The sequence below is a fragment of the Gouania willdenowi genome, chromosome 22, assembly GCF_900634775.1.
Source record: "Gouania willdenowi chromosome 22, fGouWil2.1, whole genome shotgun sequence".
In the NCBI taxonomy this organism is placed as follows: Eukaryota; Metazoa; Chordata; class Actinopteri; order Blenniiformes; family Gobiesocidae; genus Gouania; species Gouania willdenowi.
This window is the reverse complement of record NC_041065.1, coordinates 125,735-133,340: the sequence shown is the minus strand read 5'-3', so window position 1 is coordinate 133,340 and position 7,606 is coordinate 125,735. Positions and strand designations below refer to the sequence as shown.

The window sequence follows — 7,606 nt, the reverse complement described above, 5'->3', positions numbered from 1 at the left end:
ATTGATGCCCCCCCCCCCCATCCATTTTTCAGGTTTAATCTCATCATGAATAAGAATGTTGAAGGAACTTCTATAAATGAAGCTCTAGACCAACACACCACACGCTTCATTCATCTTTCAAGTCCAAAAAAGGAAGGACAGGACATGAACTGGATGGTAAGAGTCCTTTTATGTTTTTTTAAGTCATTTACACGACATCATAATTGTTGATGACAATGCACTGTATAGACCTGTGTCACACTATAGCTCTCTGCTTTGTTGCTATGGAGAACAAGCAGGACAGATGTTTTCTTCTGGTGATCGTATCAACCCATGAGTTCACTGACTTATTCACTTCAACAATTTAAAAATGTTTTTTAAAATCCTTTCACACCATCTATACCCGTTACTGTATGTACGACTCATCCACAGGTTTTATGTCACTCTCAGTTTGTCATTCTTCGTAACAAAAAAGTACAAATACCGTCAAACCTCCTCCCGATTTACCGCTGTATACAGTATTACCGTGACTAATTAAAATTATGACTCAGACAGTGTCACCAAACGTGTCTTTATAAAGTCCTAAATATTCTTTTTACAAATAAAAGGCCTTAAAAAGTATTAAATGATCTTAAAGTCACATCACCACCATATTTTCTGCTCTTTAAAAAATAAGAGATTTTTTTTAGGCAAAATCGCCAAGCCCTACTGTTAGTAATCACACAAACTGTCGCCATGGCAACAAGCACACACACACACATGAACACACCCAGCGCTCATACATGCAACGACACAAACATTTCCACAATCATTGTGTTTTTGGGTGATTTCTAATGATTATAAATCACGTTTCTGGAGTATTTCCTTTGGTAAATAAATTTACACATTTTCTTTATAGAGGCTTAAGTTTTCTGTCTAATAGGCGTCCGACCATTTTGCCTGTGTGACGTTCAGAAAGTTTAGTGACTTGGCAAATAGAACTGCGTTGCATTTTTTTATTTTTAAATGTTTATTTTTTCATTTTTGAAATGGCAAGTTTGAATCTGTGGTATTTTTATGACACTGCAGTTTACGGTATTACCGCCCAAGCCCAACAATATGGTTGTTTTTATATTTCAAGTGAGTCATTTTTTTCTGCGTAATGCATGAACCGGCACTTTTCATTTGCATTTATTTAAAATGTTGAGTTTGTATTAACAATAAAAATGTTTACAGGGAAGGTGGGATGTGTAAAATGAGATATTACCAATTATATCAACTTTGTCTCTGGTCTTTGGAGAGAGCAGACGTGTTTTTCATTTGCTCCGATAACACGACCTTGGCTACAGCTGAACAGCCTGAAAAATTGGGCCCAAGACTGAAGGAAAATGGTGAAAAAACCACAGGGAGGCCCTTCAGAACCCAATTCGGGTTTGGAAGAGGTCAAGGAGACGATACGCGAGGGTCTACGAAACCTATCTGCCGAGATAAAGTCGTTGGAAAAGACGCTGGAAAACGCACTGGAAAACCTACAAAGTGAAGCAAAGGTACTGAAAGAAAAGAATGAAAGAAATGCTGAAGAGATAAAATTGTTGAACGCCAGGGTTGAACAGCTGGAACAAAAGGAAAGAGAGAAAGATGTCATCATCACAGGCCTAAAGATAAAACCCAGGAGTGACGAAGAAACAAAATCGATTGAACAACAGGTCATTGACTACCTGGAGTCGAAGGACATTGTCCTGAACCCTGACAACATCAACTCCTGCCATCTCCTGCCAAAGAAAAATGATAACAGCGCTGTAAAAATAACCTTCACGAATATGAAATTCAAAGGAGAAATACTCAAGCAAAGAAATAAACTCAAGGGAACGAAGGTGTACATCAATGAAAACCTGACGAAACAAAATGCAAGCATTGCATGGAAGGCACGCCAAATAAAAAAAGAAGGAAAGATTGTGAAGACTTGGTCAAAAAACTGCAGGATTTACATCCTGGAAGAAGAGGACGGAAAACCAGTTCTCATCAAAACGATGGAAGACTTGGGAAAATACGAAGGATCCACCTAAACAACAACATTACTGATGGTAATCATGGATATGGACCCAGATCTATATAAACACTGGAAACAAAACTCAGACTGTGATTATTTTACGGAGACTGAATTAAATGTGGAAACCAAGAGTAAAAAAGGTCTGTCATTTATTCATTTCAATTGCTAGGTGGTGGGGTGATTAAGGATTACATTAAATTTAAATTCAAAGTGTTTATTGTCATATGTGCAGTTAGAAACACGTTTTCTTGTACAATGAAATTACTACCTTGCTTATGAACTAAGATATAATAATGTGTTTATACAAGTTAAATCTAACAGTTGAAAATACAACACTGCCAATAGAACTAACAACAGCTGGATTAACCTTGATGTAGAGACAAAACAAGCTGCAAACTTGTGTGTCCAAAAGAGACATTCCCGAGTGGTGACATTATGGATGAAAAGGGAAAAACCTTCCAAACACCTTCGAAAGAGGAACTATTCTTGAACTGGAGGAATGCTAACAACGTCTGGCAGGGAACAAGGCCAACACGAACAACGATAGAGAGGAGGAGGAATAAAAACAAGACAACACTGACTACAGATGAGAATACACAAAAAAGGACTGTTCAGAACAACTCAAGAATGTTTGACCAGAGAGACATGTAAACCCATGTAAATTTGCGATGGTAAAACAGGGGACGGGACCCAGATAAGCAAACTGCTTCTCTCGTCTCCTTTTTCGGCATGTACAAAAAAAGAAAAAAAAAAAAAAAAAAGTGAATGTAACCATGTCGGAAATAAACTGAATAAATAAAAAAAATAAAATAAAATACTAATAAAATGAAAGCCCTGTATCTAATATAAGCCTTCACTATTACAGTAAATACACAACAAAGTTCTTAATTTATGTCTGTTCTGTGTATTTTTAGTCTCCAGCACTTTGCTCTGTTGTCCTCAAAGATCTTCATATTCTACTCTGTGATGACTCCAGTGACGTCTACAACACTTGTTATGTAAGAAACGTATTGAAAGAAGAAACATTCAATTTATTGTCAAATCATATTTACTATATTTAAAATATCATTATTTTCAGTTGATCAGAATCAGGTGGATTCTGGTCATAAATGATCAGAATCTAAAAGGTTCCCACGGTCATGAAATACATGGAAAAGTTACTGAATTTGAAAAAAATGATTGTTGTCTTGAAAGTCATGGAATAATTTAAGTGTTTTGGAAATATAGCCTATTTTAATCCACACTTGTGTGTACATTGCGTATATTTTGGAAAAGTGTTGAAAAAACATTGTAAAAAAAAAAAGTGTGGGAACCCTGAAATAAGGATATAAATTGTCATTTTTCACTCTGAAAAACTTTACAAAATTAAAATACAAAGTGAATTAATTTGGCGTTGCACCAAAAGAAGGCCAGATTTAAAAGATAGTTGTGTGCTTCTTTTACAGGGTACAGTGAAAGAAGAGGAAGTGACCTCAGTGACAGTTGGGGTGCTGACTGTTGTCATGACGATGCTCAGCCTCTGAATGCAGTGAAATACTGTCATGGACAATGTTGGAGACTTTTCCAGGCAGGCTGCCTCATATGTCCTTCACGTAGATTACCCACAATGCATAGCAAGCATGCTCAAGTTCATTCAAGCAGTCATGATTGGATTGGGAAACAAACCCCTCCCACTAAAACAAACTGCTGACGTAGGCCAGTTGATACAGTGTCAGAATATTGTTCTTATTTCTATTCAAAATTTCTAATTTGAATTGTTGACTGTTCTGGGTATAATGTTCAACTGAAATTTGAATTTCAAATGTATTTGTAGTGTTTGAACAAGAGTTATTTATTTTATCCATGTTGTGTAAACAATGAAACCAGTGTTGATCACTATTATCAGATAAATCTGAGCTGATTTTTGTTTGTTTCATGTTGTTACTTATACTATGTATAGACACCAAACATAACCCTGAGCTACTTAAGTAACAGTGATTATTTTATAAAGATTCTCTGAGATTTGCTCTGAAAACATTGTTTCTTGTAATTATTTCAGCAACATGATTGTTTTATATTGTGCATTTTTATAGAGGGAGCTTATTTCTTTAATGGTTTTTTTGTCCAAAACTTGAACATGTTGCCAGGTCAGTAACAGTTTTTAATTGCTAATGTTTAATTAAAATAATGTAGTACATACTCAAAACTGACTTGTTCGGCTGAAAAATAGTTGTTTTCTTACATTACTGTAAAAACTGATCATTCTAAAATGTACCATTTAGAATAGTATGTTTGTAATCAAAATGCTGATTGATCATTTCATACTGAGCATTAAAAAGATCTTTAAAATGTCCTTATTAATAGATCTATGTCTAACAAAACATTATTTTGTACTATATTTGTTTTATTGACTTTTAAAAATGAGACTACTTTACCATTTTACGACCCGTGCGCCGCCATCTTGAAATCACGTGATTGATGACGTGTTAGCCACGGTTAGCTCATTGTGTTCTATTGGAGTGAATTATTCAGGATCATTTAACAGCTTTTTCAGTTAAAATAACAACTTGTGCTGCTTTGGGTTGATCTAAAACATCAATAAGGACATTTTATAGGTTTTAGGCCACATTTATAAAAACAGTGGAGGATCCCTTTAACAGAACAGTCTTCAGCTTGTCCAGTGCTAATGTGTCCTGTTTAATGCATTGTTGAGCATTTTAAAATACATTTTAATTCCACTGTTAATCCATTGAGTTTTTTCCATTCATTGTGTTTTTGGGGTCATTACTGTTAATGTGTTTTTATGTTCTATTCTATTGTAGAATTGTTTTAGAAAACTAAAGTGAACTAAGCTATCACTTGAGTAGTGAAATCTCACAATAGTTATTGTAATATATGTAATAATGAATTATTATAATCTAATGTATTTAAGTTCATTTGAGTGCTGCAAACTTAAAATAAACAAGTTATTATAATCCAATTATTTAGGTTAATTTTAGTGCTGCAAACTCACAAAAGTTAAGTTAATCAAATGTAATTCCTTTACATCAACATAAATTACTTTTTTTAAGGCAGCAAGTTTGCATATTTTTTTAAGTAAAGTCAACTTATTATATTTTACAGTGTAGAGGGAGCACGAGTGTCTAACCCATGCCCGCTCACTAACTACGGGGCTTATGCTAATTTGAAACCTTAGCCCCTCCCCCGTCTGCTCAGCACAGACAGAGACGACGCACACACATATTGACCAATCAAATGCGGCTTGAAGAGAAACAAGAGAGAGGAACAAAGAAGCCCCCAATCAGGAGCCGGCGGTTCGTTCACGACCGACACTGCAATGTTCTGTGCAAATATAATGCTTTTGATTTCCTTTCACCAATAGGTCGATGCTATGACTATGAATAACGGATGAATTTCACCAAAACTCTTTTTTTTTGGCATACAGATGAAAGCTGCTATAATTAATTAGCATCTACTTAGTTCTACAAACTCTTAATAACTTTAGGTTATGTATATAACCCTGGTTCTATTCATAACATTTAGTGAGATGTCTCACTATGGGATATGGAAACTCCCGTAGTGCAGACATGCTTATCGATTGGTGTCAGCCTCCAGGGCAGAAGTCTGATCACATCAGGACAGTAAAACCGCTCGTTTCCAAGAGGAAACGTCCAGCATGTAAAAGCGGACAAACGTGAGGGGCGAGGTCCAACAGACACTCCCCTGAACAAAGCCCACGATGTGGCAAGACCCCGAGTCGAGTATGCACGCAGACCGGGAGGCGGCTGTAGACCCTACATGAGTAAGCCAAAGCAATAGCTTCCAGTCATCCAGTGTGACAGGCGTTGCTTAGTAACAGGCTTTCCCTTGCGGGAATTGGCCCAGGAGACAAACAGCTGATCGCTCCTCCTGAGGCTCCTCGTCATATCCATATAAGTGTGGATCACACGAACAGGACACTGCTCACCCTGTGAGGCTGAAAAGGTCAATAGGAGAACACGAGCCCACAACCTACGGCACAAAGGCCGGGTTGGGTCTCAGGATGATCCTTGTATCACCTGGGAAAAGCTAAGCGCACGACGAATGAACCGAGAGCGTATGGATGTCACTGACACTCTTGGCCAAAACCAGAGCCAGTAACAAGAAAGCCTTAACAGACGCAAACTTCAGGCCCGCCTCCTAACCCTAACCCTAACCCTAAGTCCCTCCAAAACCACCGCCAGATCCCACAGTGGCACCAGCGGTCTGGAGGCACCACCCCTCAAACAGCCTCCTCCAAGAGTCATAAAGAGATCTAGTGGAGGGGGCTCGGGCACTCTGTAAGGTGGAGGTCAGCCACAACACCAGACGGTCTGGACGCGGGTGGAAAACTGTGCCCCTCCCCTGCAGGTCCATGCGCAGCGGCACCCACACCTCTGGGTGCAGTCTCTATTCCCCATAAAGCGGCGCGCCCCTGGATAACAGGTCAGTGCCCACGTTTATGATCCCCGGGACATGCATCGCTCTCAGCGAGAGGAGATGCCCAACACTCCACAGGATCAGTCTGCGTGCCAGTGACAGCAACCGAAATGAACGCAACCCACCCTGATGGTTCATGAATGCCACTGCCGTAGTATTGTCCATCCTCACCAGGACATGATGTCCCCTGAGAGACGGAAGGAAGTAGATCACCGAGATGAACACCGCTGACAGTTCCAAGTAATTTATTTGAGTGCACTGGAAGATCGCATCCCAGCGACCCCTCACAGCCCTGCCCTCGTGGGTTCCACCCCAGCCTGTCAGGCTGGCGTCCGTGGAGATCACCTTCCTAGACGTAATGATGCCCATAGGCTCCCCATTCGTCAGGAAGCCCGGGGCACACCACCGGCGCAGAGCCGCGCCACACTCTGGCGTAACCAAAACTCTCCGTGCTCTATGACGCACAGGATCAAGCCCATGTGAGGCCACCCACAGTTGGAAATTCACGAGGATGGCCAAAGCCATCAACCCAAGTAAACGAAGACACAATCTTAACTGAACAGATTTGCCCATTCGAAACTATTTGAGACACACCCTGAACGTCTTCACCCGCTCCGGTGAAAGACACGTGGTGAACGGCGCTGAGTGCAGGGACAGACCCAGGAACATTATTTCCTGTGTAGGGGACAACATGCACTTTTTCACATTCACCACAAATCCCAGATTTGACAGGTGATCCAGCAAAATGCGCATGTGCACCACCTCTGATTGTGCCAAAAGTGGCCAATCGTCCAGGTACGTAGCCATTTCAATGCACCACCTCCTCAGTGGAGCGATAGCAGCATCCGTGCTGCACACAAACACCCTCGGGATCTAAGAGAGGCCGAACGAGAGGACGCGGTATTCGTATCACATCCCCCGGAAAGCAAACTGTAGGTACTTTATGTGAGAAGGATATATTGAAACGCAAACATTTGCTTCTCTGAGGTTAGACCAGACGCAGTAGGGAGGAATGCGTGAGCATCCTGAAGGTGTATTTCCTGAGGCACTTGTTCAGGGCCCGTAAGGTCCATGATGGGATGGATTCCGGACCTTCCTCGTTTGGGGACCAGAAAGTACCTGGAGTAGAACCGCTCCTGAGACCAAGTGGGAGGGACCACT

The 7,606-nt window shown here is 40.3% G+C and overlaps 1 long non-coding RNA gene across 1 annotated transcript; it reads left to right on the top strand.

The window, feature by feature from the left end:
• Positions 1-22: 22 nt before the first annotated feature.
• Positions 23-3,979, top strand: LOC114456893 (uncharacterized). The gene is made up of 3 exons (XR_003672897.1): positions 23-156; positions 2,923-3,006; positions 3,454-3,979. It is a non-coding gene; the product is annotated as an uncharacterized LOC114456893 (long non-coding RNA).
• The last annotated feature ends 3,627 nt before the right edge of the window (positions 3,980-7,606 follow it).